Genomic DNA, 19,833 nt, shown 5'->3' with positions numbered 1-19,833 from the left:
CCAGAGCTTGTCAGCATTGCTGAGCATCCATGTCCCAAAGTCTTCAGGACTTCTGGAAGCCAGGAGCTCCACACTGGTGGCTCAAGACACTGAAAAATTGAAGCATTCACTTGATTAGAGAATCAGACTAAAAACTGGCTTGAGCATTCCTTTGACTGGCTGAAAAGAACAAAGGTTGCAGCTATCCCCTCCAAAAACAACAGGGAGAAAAATGGGATGGCTGCTGCCCTCCCCCTCACCTCATCAGAAAAAACAGAAGAAACAACATGCAGCTCTACTAGTGATCTGCCATGTAACCAACAGGATTTCATGTAAATAGAAAGTATTAGACAACCTCCCTTTAGAGACTCGTCCTGTTTTCCTGGAAGCATCCGTCATGACAATCAAGTATGACACTCTCTCTCCTAGCACAGACGTATCACTATGAAATACAGAAGTGGCCCCACCACAACAGAAACCACAGCTTAATTATTTTGTGTCATTGGTAATAGCTACTGCGACAGCCACATTTACTAAGTCAACTCTCTCCAGGAATAGTGCCAAGAGAAGCAGAAAATACTACCAGCCCAGATTTGTTACTCTCACTTCTTAACTGCACAAGGATGCTACCTGTGCAAGGGGTGATCCAAGCTGGGTAAAAAGGACTTCTGGGATGCTGCTCCAGGTGGCTCCTGGGAGATACAAGTATTTATTATTTGGTGGATTAATTTCCTGGAGAAGTCACTGAAATAAAATTCTTCGCTACTTATATCCCAATGAGCCACATGCATGCTGACTAGGGGGAAGCTAGCGGTCTTAAAGGAGGAAACATTAATATTGGGAAAAAAAATCCACAAAACCAACTTTCCTGATCTGTGATGGCATTTATGGAGAAATTTTGTTCCAGAACAGTAATACACGTCTGTGGGCAGACATTGACCCCAGCAGAAAAAGTATGATTATGACAGATGCCATTTTTTCTTAGCACACATCTAAGAGTGATGAAATTTAAGGGATACGTACAGATGAAATCCCGTAATTGCTGGCTCAGAATGCATGTCAAAACCTCACGTCTTCATATACCAGCTCAAAGTCCAATCGCCACCTCACTGCAATTCTGTAAAAGGTCAGCAGCATAGAGGCATCTGAATTTAAAAGCAAAGTCTTTTCACCGGCACAGAGAAGACCAGTGGTTCTTGTGGTACACAGCCACTTTGTTCAAGCCAATGATGCGATCTTTTTCGCAGGGAAAAGCTAAAAATTAACACTTGGAATTGCAAACATTGTGTGATAAAATACGGCATGGAAAATTTTCTTATCCTTGCATGCTGCCAAAACTCAAGTCCTCACCCTAAAACCTGTGCCTCAGCATAGATCTGTTCCACTGTGAGTGCAACTCAGAAATTGTCTTGAATCATCAATGACAGAAGGAACTCAATGTCATATTTCTCTCCTGCGCTATACTACACACGCCTCTTCCATTCAAGTTATTCCAATCATTTCTGTTTCCTTTTACACCAGTTCTCAAGAAGCTGAATGCCAACAGCATCTTCTATTATCACGCCAAAGCCAAGAAAGGAAAAGAATTGCCCTTTAATCATTTTGAGACATCAGGCAAACAGTATTTCTCTCAGTACGTGTGGAAAGCATATATGTAAGAAGACAATATTTTTAGTTTCCTAATCGCCAAACCTCGGATAGATTCTTCTGGATTTCTGCCTTCTTCGTGTTTCAGCACATTTCCACTTCAGCACTGTTGCTGACTTCAACTGCCTGACAACATATGTCTTTTTCTGGCAACGCAGCAAATGTAGACCAATCTATTATTAGATTAGATCTTTGAAACTGCAAAGCTTACCCTGTGTATGGAAGTAATACCCAAGCTTGCACAGAGCAGGAAAGCATGTGTAGGATGCAGCAACAGCATCATTTCAGTTTGCAAACAGCACTCAAGTCTCCACAGGAGAAAAAAGCGGGCAGGAAGGCACACTGGTTGGCCTCACTTGCAGGTCCACACCAGAAGTGTCTCCTCAAGACATTTGGTGCCCAGGCCTGCCTAGATCCCTAGGGCGATAACACCAGAATGAGTGCGACTTCCTTGGTTCTGGGTCACACACTGCACATGTTTGTGGGAATACTGCTATGGATCGTTTGAAAGTTCAGCACAGATGATGGTCTTTAAGGAAGCCACAAGTCCTATCTTCTCATTCATAAGGAAAGTACTTCGTTAATTGTTGCCTAGGCAGGGTGAAGTGCTGCAAAGCTGTTTCTTCTGTGGAAAAGATCCTGCCAGAAGCAGGTGGGCGGCTGGCCTCCCCACGTGTCAGAAACCATGGCTGAACACCATTCAAAAGCAACATAATGCCTAAAGGGCATTCAAATGCAACGTCTGGAGGTAACCCAAAAGTTTGCAAAGAAGCAGCTGAACTCAATGAGAATTAGGAAGCAGCAGCAGAAAGTTGATCTGAGTGAATATGAAAAACGTAATTTGTCGGGTTTTATTCCAGGCTGTTTTCTGATTTTAGACGAGAAGGGATTTTTATGCTTCACTCTGTACATTATCATGACAATATATATTCTTGGTACAGAAAGACAGTCTCATGCTAATCATCTAATTCTTGGTGATCTTAACTTCTTTGCAGTTTTATGAATAATGACAAGACGTGGATTCTAGTATGACATATTGTGAAATGTATTTAGGAAAGCAGTAAAGAACACTTGTGCTGTTAATGCGTTTTGACATATTTGTGTAACATGTTAAGTACTTTACACCATCTAATTACAAGACTATACAGTCAAATGGCACTAAAAATTGCAAACAGTGAAATGGCTGGTGTTTTCTAAACAGCGTATTTGTTTGTTAGCCAAAACACTTTGCCATCTCTTTGGTAAGACTGATAAAACACAGCTTAGCTGAACTCCAAGACAAAAAAACGCCCCTTGCAATAGGTGTCAGTTGACTTTCCACTCAACACTCAGATCAGAAAGTGGTGGGTTCACCTTTCTTACGGTAACTTAATTCTGGAGCCTGATATTAGAAGGCTGCTACCCTGTTAAAAAGAGCATTACCGTTCACACGAGCTGTTTAAACAAACCCCACACTATTGTTCCTACCAAGGGAAACACTAAAGATGTCACAGCACTGTTAGAAACGGTCAAAGGACAGCAGTAACATTCCAGTCATTAGTTGTGCTCAGATCTGGGACGGAGACATTAGCCAATACAATCAGGGACCGCCTAAAGAGTCACTGTGATAGCAGAGTTTGGTTCATTACAGAAAGTTAATCATTTTCTAAAACAACACAGAACAAAACTAACAGATTTGTGGCCAAGGAAAGCAAGTATTCACAAACAGACATAAATTCAGGGAAGTCCTACAGCCTGTGCTATGCCAAAACTCCCAACACGATAACCATGATGGTCTTTTCTAATCCATAATAATAATAATGACAGTTTAAACTACAGATTACATTGTGTAAAGTTAACCCAGTCCACCCCTCTCCTTGCTACTTTTGTGTAGCTGGGGAAGTTATCTAAGCCTTTATTTGGACTTTGAGACAACTGGGAGCAGAGTAATAGAAAAACGATCAGCACCCTGAAGGAACATAAATTGAGACAAAACACAAAAAGGATGACCTGCAATACAGAAAATAAGTAAATAGATGTGGATGTGCTAAAGAAGATACTGATCTTAAGTACAGCTTACTGATAAAGCTGGGACACATGGCAAAAATAAACAAGGATTATTAAAAAAAAAGTCAGCTGGGTGTCTACTGTATTTGCCTTCATCAAACCAGTATCAAACTGTGGCTGAAGTCTTCATCAGAACAGTTCCATGTGGTCTGGACTACAAGAGCCCATGCAAGTCAAACTACTGCTGCAAATGAAAGATTAGTAGCAGCTTGAAACAATAACAACTAGTAATTCTGATATGATTTCTATTTTTCTCCAGCAGACTTGGTCAGTCCAGACTTCCCAAGTCACAGATTAAACAAAGCTACAATATTCAAGTGTTATCCTGCAACATAACCACAGCAGATATTTTTTTGCTTCTATAAACATACACTTGGAGCTCATTTTGTATGACTAGCAAAGCCCAAGTCATGATGTTTTCACTAGTCAAAGCACAGTGTTTGCAGTATTGCATTGTAAAACTGTTACTTGGGATACTAAAACATCCTTTCTTCATTTGTCATGACAGCATTTTTTTAATACTTCCTAAAAAAGCAATTAGAAAGCAACGTGCAACTTGGCTGGTTTATTTTCCCCCCTTCAACAGACTTCCACCATCGTATTTAGGAAGATTCTGTAAGAAAATCTGTTTTATCTCAACTTATGTGTAGAAATAAATTCTTGCCAAACATGAAAAGAGAAGCCAAAACTACATTGAAGCAGTAGTAGTAAGAAAATACGCCATGTGAAGAAACTAAGGCATGTTACATGCTGGAATGGAGTGGAAACCTTAGCTTAGTGAAGGAAACTATGTAAGAGAGATGAAAAGGTCTGAGTCCACCCAAGTGCAGCTCCCTCATTTAAGCCACTACATCTGATGAATGTGAGCGGCACTGGTTTCCTATCCCAGCACAACTGCCAGCAGGCAAAGAGTCTGTGGTGCTTAGCAGAGATGTACTGCAGGAAATATAAATGCAGTTTAAGACCATGCAAGTGTTAATGAGCTCATCTGTTATTTGTCCACTGAATGAGCTAAATACAGAGATTTTTTTCATGTGAACTCAATGAGAACAATACACAAACCAATGACTTTAGGTGTGGACGTACTGAAGTTACCGTATCTTCTATACCCAAGACTTGTCCTGAGCATGAATCTGTAGAATAATTTACTGACCTGATGTAATTAAAAGTTATTCTTAGCACAGATTTTTCTTCCCAGGTCATAAATTATTTCAAGTGAGCTCTGCTGTGCAATTTTCACTTGGAACATCACCACCTATATTACTGAATGGGGCTCAGTCAAAAACCTGGATCTGAACTTTACTGCTCTGGCCGGTGCCCAGATGATGCAAGTGCCAGGTGCTTGGCAAGAATCTTTCCTTCCACACGCTGAGAAAAGTCACCCAGTTACCTCCAAATGGCTCACTTGCACTTGTGGACTCCAGTCTGCAAGGCACCCTGTAAGCATCCTCAACGGGAAGGGTGCTCAGGGGTGCAAAGCATGAGGACAGGAGACTGCAGCAGATCTGCACCCACGCTGCACCTCACTTCACACAACCACAGGGCATCATTCTTTAGGTTTTAGCACTCTTACTGGATATTTAGCAGTACTGGATACTGGTGCTCATCAGGATTTAGTGGATACAACGCGTCTATCTGGTGCTCAGAGAGGAAGCAGTTCTTGGTCTAAAAATACATCAGTTTTACCAACATAATTTCAATTTTCCTGAAGTAACCTAAAAAAATAATTAAAAAATGTAAAATGGAATTACCTCATCTCTACTTCTCATTCATCATTTTCTTTTGTCTTCTCTGCCATCTTACTTGCCAAAAAGGGGCAACAGAAGTTGAGGGAACAAATTCTTGATAAATCAAAACTAGGAACTCACTTCTTGTAGTTTCAAGTTGAAACACTTCCTTTTAGTTTTAATTGAAATAAAAAATTTCATGCCAGCAATAAACGTTTAATTGAAGGCACTATTCCACTTTGACATAACTGAGGCCCTCAAGTATTAATTCCATAAAGAATCTTCACTTCACAAGCCTTCTGCTTGGGAAATGTTTATTTATCTTGGTGCCACAAATGACAAGGAGGATGGAATAAACCAGCAGTCGTGGTTCAAGTCGCAGACAGGAACAAGATCCTCCACTGATCTTAAAGGTAAAAAAATACCAGAATAAACCAGCATTTAGATAGGTATATGTTCGTGTTTCCCCTCCTACGGTCCCTTCTCAGGCCTTTGAAACTGCACTGGGTTTCACAGCATGTATGACTGCCACATACACCTCGCTTACGCTGACCCTGGAAGCGCAGGGTTCTCTCTCTGCCTTGCAGATGTTGCATGCACTGTGAGTGCTGCCGTTGGAGGAGCAGGTTTAACAATCCCATCACGTTAAGTGAGCCTCCTTCCTCTTCTGCAGCCATAGATGAGTTGCACTCATTTTTATCATGTGCTTAAGTAGGGAACAGAGTAAGGCAGAAGAGAGGGCTGGAGGAGAGGAGAAATGAGAGGAAAGAAACACATTCGGTTAGGTTTAACTTTCCCAAATACTATTTGAACTTTCTAGATTCACTATGGGCAAAAAATTCAGGTGTCAGACTGCCGATAGAACTAGCTGCTTTTCTGCTTTCTCTCCATGCTCTAACCACTGGAGACAGAAAACAGAGGAGAATTACGAGGTCATTCATCTTCTGTTATTCTCACAAACTTTGAGAGCTGTTGCTTAATACTGCCTGTGAGGTACTAGTTTTCTTTCCTGTCATCACACAGTAATTCTGAGCCCAAATTAATCGGTATACGGGTGAACACGAACGGAGCGAACTATATATCCTACAGTCCCTTCACTGTATGGAAAACATCAGCATGCTTGTTTGGAGGGAAACAGAGCCATAAAGTCAGTAACGGGTGCTCCTTCTCACTCAAAACAATTTCCTATTTTTCTATTTTAGCACGAATTTGGCAACTTCAAGTTCTGTGAGAATAATAGTTTTTGGCTGATTTTGTCTACCTGTCTAGAAGTCAAAATCACCAGGCTGCTCTGATAAGGGCAGGCAGCAGGCAAAGTTAAAGCCACAGCTTCCCTCACACCTTGGGATTTCGCAATGTATGGTACAAGGTGGTGGCAACTGGGTGCCTGGCTACAACTACAGGCAGCTACTTTGCAGGGTCTTTGGTGGGACACCTGCTCTTTACCCCAGGAACATACTGGTGTGCATTGAGAGCTGTTTGGCATCTGGGTGATGAGCAGTGGGCACCTGCCAGGGGTCTGTATGGGTTGTTATGGCACAAGCCTTTTTGCAGCTCTGGTTCTACGGAGCTCAAGGCAAACTGCGCACAGCTCTGTTTCTTGATGTTGAAACCAGCTTTAAAAGGCTTGCTGTCAAGCCTCTGAGGAGTATGTAAGAAACAGGACCTGCAGGGTCACTGGAGCCGACGTGCCCAGACAGCATCTCTGGCTGAGGAGCCCGTGACACGGGCCAGGTGTGGAGCAAAGCCGGGCACACCAAGTGTTCGTTGCCAGAGTTACAAGGTGTGAGACAAGCTCAGATACTCAACTCTTCCCAAGTCAGCATTCATCCGGTGCTGTTCCTTTTTACCAAATGGCGCGTAAATTTCTACTGATTCAGATGGTCTTACATAGCTCTAAGTAAACACTGATAGCATGACATACTGTTTGCATTGCAGGAGAAGCACCGAAGCATGTTGGCAACAAAGGCTGGTACAACACAGCAGCGCTATCCCTGGTCTAGGCAGGCCATCCTGCCAGGTCACAAGTGTTCCCAGGATCTGCTTTTTTCCCCCCAACTGTTAACGCAAGTCAGGGTTGATGTTGAGCTTTCGCTACAAGGAGCCTCCCTCGGCTTGAGTACAGCCCTGCTTGCAACTTGAGGAGTTCTACTTACAATATAAGACGAAATTAAGTGGATTTAAGTCATTAAGTTTAGTGAATCCTGTCTTTCATGAGTTCATATCTTTCTGGTTATTGGGACATATAAGCAAAACCCAGCTGTAGGAAGGGGTCTTGTGTAGAGTTGATTTTGGGTCACTAAAGACTCTACATTCCCCAAAAGACAAAGTACATAAAGAAAGCAGATTTTTGTTCTGAACAGAGAAAACATGGTTGAGTAAATCTTCCTCCAACCGTCACAGTTGATTGACCTGTACCATATTAGAGAAACTCAACTTGAAAAAATGAACTTTTGGGGAAAGCCATCTAATGCACATTTGAATTCAGTAGGAAAACAAAACAAAAACAAGCAATAAAAACATGTAATGTTCACGGAAATATAACCAGAAAGAGACAAGGATTTATTAACATGGTTTTCTGAGTTAAAAAGCAGCCAGAGAACCATGTTTTTCATCCATGCAATTCACTGATCATAACCCAGCTAGTGGTTTGCACCACTCTCTTCCCAATTCTTCTGACTGTCATCAAACCCAACACCCGCTTCACTCAATGCAAAATAGCCAAAGGGCAACACCAGAGGATATTTTTCTTTGGAGAAATCTGCCTTTAACACTATTATCTGAAGGAACAGCAGTAGTACGTCTCTATATCACACAAGACCCCAATTAGGATTGTACTGCTCTGTCTGTATTCAGCTTTTCACCATGCGCTCTGGGCACGTTTCCGTAGCTCCTGCCGGGGAGGTGCAGAGCTGCAGAGGACTACCAGGCCGTTGTGCAGTCCCACAAAGCCAGGAGACTGGTAGAAAAAAAAAATAAAATTACTCGCCACTCTTTACGTCAAATGGAAATACGTGGAGGCCTGGCACTAGATTAAATGAACAAAAGTCATGCTAAGGCAGAAGGTAAGCCCACAGCACAAGTGGAAACGCCAGACCCACATCTCTGCCCACAGCAAGAAGCGGGTTTCTCCAGGAGCCAAAGCAGCACAGCTCCACCAGCATCAGGGATATCAAGAGCCTTGAACACGGACCAGCCATGGCCGTACTAAGCACCATCAAGGTACTGCCCATGCTATGCTGACCTACTGTAATCATTAGCAGGAACCATAATAACCATTAACACGCAGGAAGAGCAAGGACGCCTGCTCTCAGCCCAGAGCACTTTAGGGGGAACAGAAAACTGCCTGCAGGGCCTCTGTGCTCATTCTCCTCTGTTAACTTAAAACCTGTATTTAAACAGGTTTTTCCCCCTCCTGGCCCTGCCAAAAATTTTTATTAGGAACAACTGAGAAGGGACTAAGACCCTAGCAGAGTGAACGGTACCACTGCCCTCAGACCAAAGAGATGTGAGAGCAGCTGATAATAGAAATATTCAAAAGATAAAGTAGCTTTAGATAATACATTCCTCCAGTGATTACAGCCAACTACATGAGGACAGTCACAAAACAGGCTGTAATCACTAAGCCACATCCTGTTTTAGAAGTGAAAGGACCCCAAGACTGGTTCCATTTCCAGCCTCCACGCCTGGTGGGATGGGAGCAGCTCTTTCCCAGTGCAAAGGCAGGCAGTAACACACCTCCTGGGTTACAGCATCCAGTCCCAAAGGCTGCAGGCGCATTTCCATGTGCGAGGAGGTGAGCAGGGGAAGGTGTGGCCATTGCTACTGACCCAAGTCTACACAGCAGCAAGGAAAGCTTTCTTCCCGTTCGGCAAACCTATTAATTACATCAGAAATTATTTTAGTCCACTAATTTAGATTGCAACGCCTCCGGATTTACAAACAGGAAAATGAGACAAGACTCTTTAAAAAAAAAGACTCTTCTTTTAAAAAAAACAAACCAACAAAAACCAACCCACACCAAAACTGCCAGGGCTATGTTTCTGGCTCCAGAGACTCTAATCTAACACCTTGCTCCGCACTGGTCCTGCGGGACAGCTTATGACTCAGCTGCCATTTGTGGTACAGGTCTAAAGCCATTCCTGTTGAGAAGTATGGGGATATAAACCCAAACCAAACGTCATCATAGTCTCATTTATCGTGCTAATGGGAACTAAATGAGCATCTCAGGCATCACTTTGCTCATGTTTTATTGCTGTTCTTCCTTCTGCTTTTCTTTTTAACCAACATATCAGAAACAAAGCAAGAGCAAAAACGTTTGAATCTCCAAACTTGCAAAAATCATAAAATTATTTGCAAAGATGAAACTACTATCTGAAGCAGTGCTGCCTGTACTAATTTTGTTCTCTGAGGACAATGGTAAAAGTGCACATCACTTCTTATTCAAGTCCTTTAATTTGTTCCTTTAGGTTTGATGCCCCCCCAAAGCACCTTTAACAATATTGTTTTATCATTGTTAATGACAGGAAAGCAATTTTTCAAATCTCCATAGAGGGTCAATGAATGTTTATATCCAAATGGCAAGAGCTCTTTGCTTTGGGAGAGAATGCTGTAATCAAATCTCTGAAGGGGAAGTTGGAGCAGTAAATGAAAAGGAAGCTTAGTTTGTGTGCATTGGAAAAGGATTCATTTATTATCTAATAGTTAACTAATTGATCCAGACACACCTTTTCCGCTTCTCTCTTTGCTATCCCAGCCTGCCAGCACTCTTAAAAGCCCGTCTATTGCGAGCCAGCTTATCCACACGAGAAATGCAAAAGCAATTCTTTCCATTTGAAATAGCCCATCATTTATTTAAGCAGAAGGTAACTGTGCTTTAAAAACTTTTTCTTTACAGAAGTAACAGTATCCCCTGATCACTGTCAGAGCTGAACTTACTTTCAGCACAAGAAAGTGAGGTGGAGTACAATACAGAATTTTCCTTAACCACAAAATTATCTTCTACAAATCAGAAACTGAACTGAGAAACACATTACAGATGTGGGTGGGGGACCTAAGGTTTACGGTTGAGAACAGCATGATTTCATGTACAACAAAGGCTTGTGAGTACATTTTACCAACTGGATCCAGGAGGATTATCCTATGAGGACAATGTAAATGCTGTGAAAAAGAGCAAGCCATTTCCTTCCCCCTTCCAAATCAGGCACCACACATCAGTACTGGCGAGTTGGATTCTCTCTTATATTACTCCTTTAATGCCCTCTGCTGCAGAATATTGACTTTGAAATCCTACCAACAATAAAATACAATCAAGTTTTCGTAAGTGCAGTGCTCCTGCACATCCAAACCCAAATATTTGGGGTACATAGTAGCTATTATTGTGTTCAGCCCAAACCCAATGATTATTTTGTGGGCAACACTGAAAAACACAGACTGCAGAGCATATGCTTTTTATTTCAAAGACGGGAGAAACCCAGGCTCAACCCAACAGGGGCAAGAGGTTCTTACGATATTGCTCCAAGATACAAAGGAAGGAGGAAGAAACAGCAAAACTGTTGTGGACTGGAATTGATGAACTTGTTTCCCTGCAGGAACCATAAACACAATTTTCCCAGCATGGGACATAATAGTTCTCCCACAAATTACTAAAATATATTTCCAGCGCTCAATATAGAAAGCTAGATGCACAAGAAATGTTTGCAGCTTCAATGCAGGCAGTAATTGAGAACATGTGTGGCAGGGGGATTGAAGGGGGAGGAGAGAGAGCAAGCCGAACGCCATCGAAACAGAGCAGCAGGAGAAACACATTTCAGTCCTCGTAATTTTCAAAGACCTTCCGTTGCAAGCGGGTCCAAAAGCCCACATTATAACTCCATCTGAGCTGTCTGTGAGCCTGCATGTCAAACCCAAATTTAATGCACGTTAACAATTTAAGAGCCATTGTTGAGCCTGAATAAAAAAAAAAAAAAATTACTTTAATCAACTTTCCCTTAAGCGCAGAGAGTGGGTTTAGTTTCTTGTATGAATTCAGGACACATTTACAGGAAAAGCTACCTTTGACTCCTCTCTTTCTCCAAAGCTCTGATTTTGGGTTCTACCCAACACAGGTATTAACTAGCCCAGTGATGAACAAGAAAAGCAGTATTTCTGCATATTCTAGCTGACATTATGAGCAAAATAGCGTTGTAGATGTGCCTGTAAGCCAGCTCTCCAAAAAGCTGTAGTTAAGGTGTTTACCGAATCTACCACACTCAGAGGGACTGAAAGGAAGGTTCATTTGCTTGCTTTGCTAATGAAGCAAAAGGAAGCAGCTCTTATGCCAATTCTCTCTGGTTTTTTGGATAAAGTTCCCCATGCACATGAGCAAAGGGAAAAATGCATTTCAAGAATTTTATATTCTTTTTTTTTTTTTTTAAAAGTCGGTCAATACTGACAACCCACAAAATTTCAGCCTGGAAAATGCCAGCCAGTATTATTTTTATCAATGCTCTTCCAAAACAATCATTCTAAATCTGTCTCTTCAGGCTGTGAAGGAAGAGCCCACTGTAAAGGTAGAAGCATCAAGCTTCTTCCCAGGCCTACCAGACCCAAGAAAAACATGAGAAATTATTCAGCAAGTGAGCATTACATGGCTCAGATTGAATCCTGTAGTTTATGCATATTGCCCCCGAAACCCAGCTGCCAGATTAACACCCAAAACAAAAGCCAGAGCTCCTGGAAAAGCCATGATACTGATAATGCAGAGTAGGTCACTGTTAGGGTCAAAACCACAGTCATGGCCAGTCTTCCACAATCTCATAGACATTTCTTGTTGCTCGATCACTCTGAAGGAACATTACAGCCACTCAATAGGGCCACTGGTGTGAAAGGTGCCAAACAAGCTCAAAAGCAGCTCAAATCAGGGCCTCACATCAATACTTCAAAAGCCTCCAGAAATTAATGGAGTTACTAATTCCCTCTCTGTGTTCTACAGCTTTGGATATGTTTGTTGGCTGCTTTAACTGGCTGCACTGTACCTGCAGCACCATCATATTTGGGCTTTTGATCCTTTCAAAGTTTCAGCACAAGAACTCTCTCATGCTGCCCGTACAGCACCTAGCACAACGAGGCTCAGACATTTCTAGAGATCACGTGACGCAAAAGCGTGCATTAGGAAGACTGTTTTGTAAGGCTGTTAAGTTTGCTGGGTGATGAGAAAACAGCTGCTTAGAGCCAAGGATTCATAAACTCAATTTCTACCGAAAGATCTTATAATGCCTGGTGACTGAGTAATAACATGGCAGGTGAAATACAAAGTCTATAAATGGAAATTAAGGCATACTGGGGAAAAATAATTTAAATTCTGAATGAAGAATGACAGGCTATAAATGAGCTATTACCACTCAGGAAAGAGATTTTAGTCACCATGGGCTGTTCTCCAAAAGGGTCAAGGCTTTCAAAGAAGCTGAGAGAACAGGAGCAACCGGGCAGGGAGGCAAGGGCATCTCATTACCCCAAAGCACAAATCCAGCACGTACCCAGCTGCCAAGTACTTCATGATCAAACCACCCTAAGGCCACCAAATGGGCTGGACTTCAGTTGGAAGAAACACAGAGAAAGGAACAAGGGTGATCCGAGGTGTGGACAACTGAACAGATGAGAAGTGTTCAACTGCAAGAAGCGAGGCTTCAGTGTGGGATTACGGGAGAAGTTATTATAGAATGGTGATTAAAGAAGAATAATTCACTGTCTTACAATGTGTGAAAGTGGGGCATACAATGTAGTGATCTGATAGCACAAGTTTTCCATGTAAAAACCTGCACGATACTGTATATATGAGAGAGGGATGGCGAGATAATAACACAAAAGCCAATATGCACAGAGAAGAGATGGGTTCAAGGAAGAAGAGTTCACTAGTGAGCATGGTGCCCCTGAGGAAATCTTCCCTTTAGGGCATCACTGACTCTTCCGGCTCTGGGAGGACGCTTCAGGGTACGTACACAGGCCCTGTTACACTTCCCTGAGCAGCACGATCAGTGCTATGGGAGACACAGCGCCAGGCAAGACGGCTCTTTGCTTTGACCAACCTTGTATTCCAAAGGATAGTATGGCTCAAAGCAAGGGTAAGACAGGAAGATACAGTGTGAAATAAAACCCTGCTTTTTTTTTTTTTTTTCTCTTTAGGAAGTACTTGTGCAATTCTAGCAATCTCTGACCACCTACCACCCCTTCAGGTAACTGGTCTGATGGTCAAACAGCCCCAAACAGAGGCAGTCACAGAACAAAGCCCTCTCTGTGTCACTGCACCCTCTTGGTCCTTCTCTGCATGTATCCTAGAGGGACTCTTCATGCTGACTTACTACTTCGGGGGAAATTTGTCAGCCCTTTCCCAGGGTGGGGAAGAGAGAATTACCTGCACTAAGCCAAGTTGGCTGTCTGGCTAAGGTAAATCAGAGCCCACTGACTCCAATACAATCACAGAAAAATCACCTTTCAAATCCTGATTCTCAAATTCATACTTCCGAGCCCGTATGTCAGGATGGGGAAAAGGGAAGTGTGGGCCAAAAGCCAGGTAAAGCCTGTTATCAAGACATATCCTCTTCTGGCATAGCTCTCACAGTTACTAAATTTGTAAAGTTTTTTTAGACAAGATGAACTGTGCTGAGGAATAGGACAGAATGGTATCAGGAAAAAAGCATTCTGGCAATGTTTTAGAGGTTCCAACTACCAGCGTTAGCTGTCATCTTAGTCAAATTAAAAAGCACCTAAATGGCAGTGGTCTGTCTATGTTTTAAAGAGGCATTTAAAGTCTATGGGAACAAATACGATGCATTTAACATGCTGGGAAAACCTTTCCACAAGCAGATGTAGCAAGAAGTTAAGGTAGTTCTAAGTGGGAGCCTGAGGGCACAGACATCATCTTTCCATTTCCAATTGTCTTGGACTGGATAGGCATTTTGGAAGTGAAAGGAAATGCTGTGCCCCCAGGCAGGTTTCAATATTTTAACTAACAGATTTTCCCCTGCCTTACCCTCTTTGCTTTAAAATGTAGATGAATCAAGTGCAGACCCATTTTAAATACCACTTTGTATGAAATTCTAATCACCGTTTCAGTTTATGTTTTACTGCATTGTTCATTCTCTGCTTCCCCACAGAGAAGGAGAAGAACAGAAAAGGAAAGAGGAGATGTTTCAGTAACTGACAACACCCATAAACATGTTCTCTGGAAGCAGCCAAAGATTTCAAAACAGCCAGGCCTTATGAAGACCCAACAGGCTGTAACCATCTATTTGCGTCCTGTCCTCACCAAGTGCTGTGCAGGATAAGTTAATACTTAGACTGAAAAAAATTAAAGCACCAAAATAAAAGCTGTCAAAGATTTACAGAAAATTAAAATTGTGAAATCACTAGCTGGGATTAAAAAAAAAAAAAACCACCACATAACAAACCTACACAATCTTCCTCTTGTAAGGGTTTGGGGAAGAATAAACACTCTCAGAACAATACAAGGCCGCATCATCAAAAGACACCACCAAAGTATGAGAACTTAAAAAGTATTATCCTTGGATCTTCCTCTGCGTACGGCTGTGTTGAGGCCCACCAAAACCAAAGAAGGGTAAGGCTGGGCAATACCAATATCCCCTCCATCCTAGGCAGCTGCCTAGGAAGACTCCTGACTTCATTCTTCCTTCCAAGCAGCAAGTGGTCAAGTGGACATCACAGAAAATACACTGTTGGATGTTGATTTTAATTTTCATCAATAAAATAGTTTAAACCATCAGATGACTCAAAATGGGAAGATGAGACACTTCCAGAGAGGTCCTGAGACACTTCAAGCACCAGTGACACCTGTGCGCTCATACCACGCTGGCTGGGCTGAGAACCTTCAAAGGGACAGTCCCCGTGCTGTGGAAAAATGCAACTGGCTCAAGTGCACAACTCTGTGGCATCAACAGTGTCCAACTTGGAAAGGAAACAAGTCAAAATCTCAGTAAGCTGAGCCATTAGTATAAAATGCTCTTCTGCCACCTCAGTTCTGTACTTATTTTTTAACTTGACTACTTCAGCAGTGTAAGATTCCAGGATAACAGACCTCTGTGGAACGTAAGTGTCTATAGATCTACGGGAAAGCACGGTCCTGTGAACAGAGGGATATGCTTGATGTATGTTAACAATCCGTTTCCACTCAAATCAGGATTTAAAACACACTTTACAGATGCAGATAAGCCTTCACATTCATCACCAGCATGAGTACTTTCTGCCAATAGTACTTCAAAATGCTTCCAAGCATGATCATAAGACAAAGGCTTATTCGTTCACCTCCGTGAAAGAGCTAAATTTTGCTTAATGCTTCCTGAAGAGTTCGACGAAAAGTTTTTTCTACTGAGGAACCAAATCAGGATAAATGACAAAAAAATCAGGTGAGATGCAGCCCTAGACTTTGGGTAGTATAACACAAGATGCAAAGATATCAATGAAAGCTCATAGCCTGACTCACATAATACGATTTTCTCTTCTCCAGAGCTGTCAAATACTCTGTGCTTAGCACCATCAGAAAGCTCTGTCTTAAAAATATATTTAAGTGACAGAAAACACTTGAATATCAAGGAAGATAAAAACCTAAGTACAATGTTGAACTAAGACAATCACAGGTGAAATAAAAACTAGAGAACACAAGCTATTGCTAGGCTGTGAGTGGACCTGATAGAGAACTGCTAAATTACTGTTGTAAATGTTGAAATGATGTAATGTTAAAAAGACTCTTAGAAAGGCACGATTCCTCCTGGCTCCATTTTGCTGCTTTTCACAAGCAGACCTCAAAGCACTTTCTAAAGAAAGTTAGTATCACTATCAGGTTTTATTGCATCTCAGCTTCACAGGACAAAGCACAAAAGTACTAATTCTCTCTGGCCTCACACAGCCCAGACAGTTCTGAACAGTGTTCTTCCAGCAAGTCCTCCAGTAGAATAAACAGTTCATAACAGTTAAAGAACATTTTTAACCTATGCTGAGGATAAAGGGAGCACAGCCTTCAGCAATATACAAGACTTTGCTTTCAATCCAAGACTTTGCTTTTTTCACAGCAGAAAGAAACAGGAACAAAACCACCAGGTATTGCTGCCTGCACGCTCTACACAGCAAAAAAGCAATGAGGAGATGAGATATCAGCACAGGACAGCAGGATCTGACCCAAACCACCAGCACCCTGACTTCCTTATCCACAGATCAATCCACATATTGGCATAAAAGCTGGAAAAGGAAGTAATGACCTGAAAAATAAAATTCAATCCTGTATTGAGGATGAATATGAATAAGATTTTTTGAGCATGACTAGGGATCTACACTTAATTTGCTCTGACCTGGTGCAGAGGTCTCCAGCAGGATCTGGCCTCCAGTAACCAGAGGTTACTGGCCTCCAGAGGTTTCTCAGGAGGTTTCTCCAAACACACACTGCCTGTCCCAGATACCACTTGGAAGATTTGTAAGAAAACAGCCTGGAACCAGGACTTCACTGCTGTGGGGAACAGAGGGTGCAGGACAGTCTGGGAAGGGTACATCTCTCTCTCAATATGGACAACTTCTATTTTGCTGAGCCCAAGGCTTTACTGTCAAGCTCACGCTTTGAGATACAGTCTGCAGGCTTTGCTCTGGCAGCAATTAATTGGCTTAGTCACCATTTTTTTCCTGCTGTCGTTGACCTATGTCAGTAAGTAAACAACATGGGTTTTTTGATCAGACAGAGTGAGGGGGTGGAAGCTGCTCAAAGAACAGAAAACAATCATAAATGAACCTCTGATCTTAGAAGCTGTTATAAATCAAGAGGGGGAGCAACAGAAAAGGTGCTAGGAAACCCACTGGTTATTGCACAAGCTTTTCTTCACTCAGTACCAAGATTCAAATCCCACTGGAAGGTCAGGAACAAAACAGCCTTCTCCACAGCTATGACAGCGTGCCCAGTTGCCAAGCCGAGAGTCGTCTTCATTATTCTGGTTCAAGATACTGCATTAATGTACCTACATTACCATAGATAAGGCCTCAGACTACTATGTCCATCTTAGTCCAAATCTAGTGTTGGCTATTCTTCTTGATCCAGGAGAGCTCAATACACAATTCTGGTCTAATCTGCCCCACCCTGATGTACCTTCTCCCACTGCTTAAGCCCTGGCAAGCAGCCCTTCCTGCCCCATCACCTTCACTGCGGGGATATTTTCATATATCTGTACAATTAGAATTTCCTTAAGTAGCAACAAAAGCAAAACTAACAAAGACATAATTGAGCGGCTACGTATTAAACGAACTAGACCACATTGTATTTTTCCTTGTAGGTTATTTCAGATCCACTTACACAGCCCTTCATAAAGGCCTGATGAAGACATCAATCAAGCTTCCTACTGCAGAATGACTGATTTCTCTGGCCATCAAGAATACATTTATATCTCAAAGAGCTGAATAAATCCAACAGAGGGAAGTTACCATTCATTTATTTGCCAGCACGTTCTTTGCTGTTTTGCCTTTTGCCCCTTTGCTCAAATGAGTACTTCCATGAATCGCAGAACAATCTTCTTACATACAAAGCAGTCGATTCCTATCACATCAAAGAGTCCAAGCAGCTTTTTGCGCCATAAACAGCAATTTGACCCATGGATTTAGGCACTATTCAGTGCTAGTGTGGGATCAAGAGTCTGGTCCATGATGGAGCTGTGAGAAGACTGGTAGGTATGTGCTATGCACTGCTGTCTCCTGCAGATCTGGCACAGCAACGTGAATGTTTTGGGAATGTGAATTTTTAATTGCTGTCTTCCCCGTAACTGCATTTTACTGTTTAACCTCAATAGAGAGTTGAGATGCCCAAGAGGCATTTGGAGAAACTGTGCATGTGGCTCTAGCAGATGAAGCATGATCACCTAGGGTCACACACCTAGATGTTCCTCCAGTTACATGGCAGCAGCCAAGAGCAGTGACATGGCTGTGAGCCAGGGAGCTGCCTTGCAGGTAGATGGGGCCAAGCCATGAGTCACTGAAGCTGCCCAGCATAGAAGAGGAGCAGTGACCTACTGAAGGAACTAAGATCTTACTAAGATCAGTTCTGTTTTCTTGCTGTTCAATTGCTCAGCAACAAGCAGAGCATGGAAGAGGTATCACTCTCTTCCCAAAAATAGGGCAGGGAAGACATGGGAAAGTAGAACTGACAGATCCCCTATTTTGGGTCTAGTTTTAAAGAGAAAGGCAGTTTTAATGCAAACACACTATGTCACTTGTCCCTTCCACATAAGTTTTTGACTTATTGGCTAATTTCTCTTTCATGTCAGAGTTGGAGATTTCAAAGTTACTAAATTGATATAAGGCTCATTAAAGTGGATGCTAGATAGAAGAGGAAAGCCTGTCTGCAGCAGCGCTGAGGGAAAAGCCATAATGCAAGCACAAACCTTATTAGACAGCAAAGAACCCACAAGGGGCATGTTCTGACCGCAGGAAACCTCAGAGCTCACACCATACTAGACTCCAGAGAGTCTCGTTCCAAGAGAAAGCAAGAGAAAACCAGCTTTGCTAGTTTGGCTGCTTATTTTCATCAGAGATCTGCAGCCTGGGCATGCTTTGCGAGGCAGAGTCCTCGTTGTTTTAGAAATCCCACATAAAGCTGTGGTGTTTCTTTACATCAAGTGCCTGAAGGGGTTGGAAAACGCAGTGGTATCTCCAGCTGAAGGAAGAGCATGTGGACTGCTGCACTGGTGGGAGAGAGCTGTTCCACTGCCTGAGCTGGGGACATAAAAACATTAATGCCACCACCCCAGATGAGCACCAGACTTGACCCAAACCCAGCAGCCTACACACAGGCACCCAGATATCCATGTAAGAAACAGGGTCTAGCTCTGTGCTTGCTCTGGGGAGGTTGTCATGACCGAGGGGCATCTCTGGCAAAGGACAGGGCTCAGACAACCCTCCTGCCCCGCCAGGTCACAGCAGGCCTTGCTTCCCTCCCGGAGCTCCTCCTTCAGTTTGGAAGAAGCTAAGAAGCAGGGGGACCCAAAGCCAGCTCTGTGATTTTGGAGAGAAGGCAAGCCTGAGTATGAGTTTTTGAAGGTTGAGGACTGGCAAACTTTCATTAAAGCAGTCTAAAAGTTTTCAGTTACCTCAACATCTGCCTGTATAAATATAACATTTCTCTCAAAGTCAACAGTGGTCTGTTTTTATCTTCGCTATCCTTTGATGTCATTGCCCAGAGGGCTGGAAATGCTACTTAGCAGCATCACCACAAAAGCGTAGGTAGCAGGATCTTCTGCATCAATAGCTGATGACTCAGGAATCCAATATAATTCAGCCTTCACTTTCGGCTGTTTCCGTTACCTGGATTTTTACCACGCTGCAAAACCTGTACAGAGTGCTTAGTATCTTCTCCTTAGAAATGGCCATCTGTTTACCCTGACATGGTTGAGTTAATTTCAGGTTTCAGCAT

The sequence above is a fragment of the Charadrius vociferus genome, unplaced genomic scaffold, assembly GCF_000708025.1.
Source record: "Charadrius vociferus isolate BGI_N301 unplaced genomic scaffold, ASM70802v2 scaffold54, whole genome shotgun sequence".
In the NCBI taxonomy this organism is placed as follows: Eukaryota; Metazoa; Chordata; class Aves; order Charadriiformes; family Charadriidae; genus Charadrius; species Charadrius vociferus.
Note: the sequence above shows the minus strand (reverse complement) of the source record.